The following is a 383-nucleotide window of genomic DNA, read 5'->3' on the forward strand; positions in this document are numbered from 1 at the left end:
CTTGTACGTGTTATAATCGAGTACTTTGAAGTTGCTGAACCGATTTTGAAAAGTCTTCATCTGGTTACAGGTGGTGGCCTATTCTCGACGATCGATAATACGCCGTACGGATGTGCTACAGCTAGAACTTTACATTCCGTTATGCATTTGCCTCTTAAATATTTCGAGTGCTTTCAAATCGTCCAAGGTGGAAGCGACAATTTATTTTATGGTATGAAATAAAACGCTACAATCGCCTCTCAATAATGGTAAAAATGTATCGTGCAGTCCATGGTACCAAACCATCTTTAGGTTCTAAACAATCATAGATAAGACGCATCCGTTTAAACTTGCTCCATGCCGCCAAAGTTGCCCATGTGCGGACCTTGTCTATACAGAGGCAT

This window comes from Plasmopara halstedii (genome assembly GCF_900000015.1).
Source record: "Plasmopara halstedii genome assembly, contig: Scaffold_3156, whole genome shotgun sequence".
In the NCBI taxonomy this organism is placed as follows: domain Eukaryota; phylum Oomycota; class Peronosporomycetes; order Peronosporales; family Peronosporaceae; genus Plasmopara; species Plasmopara halstedii.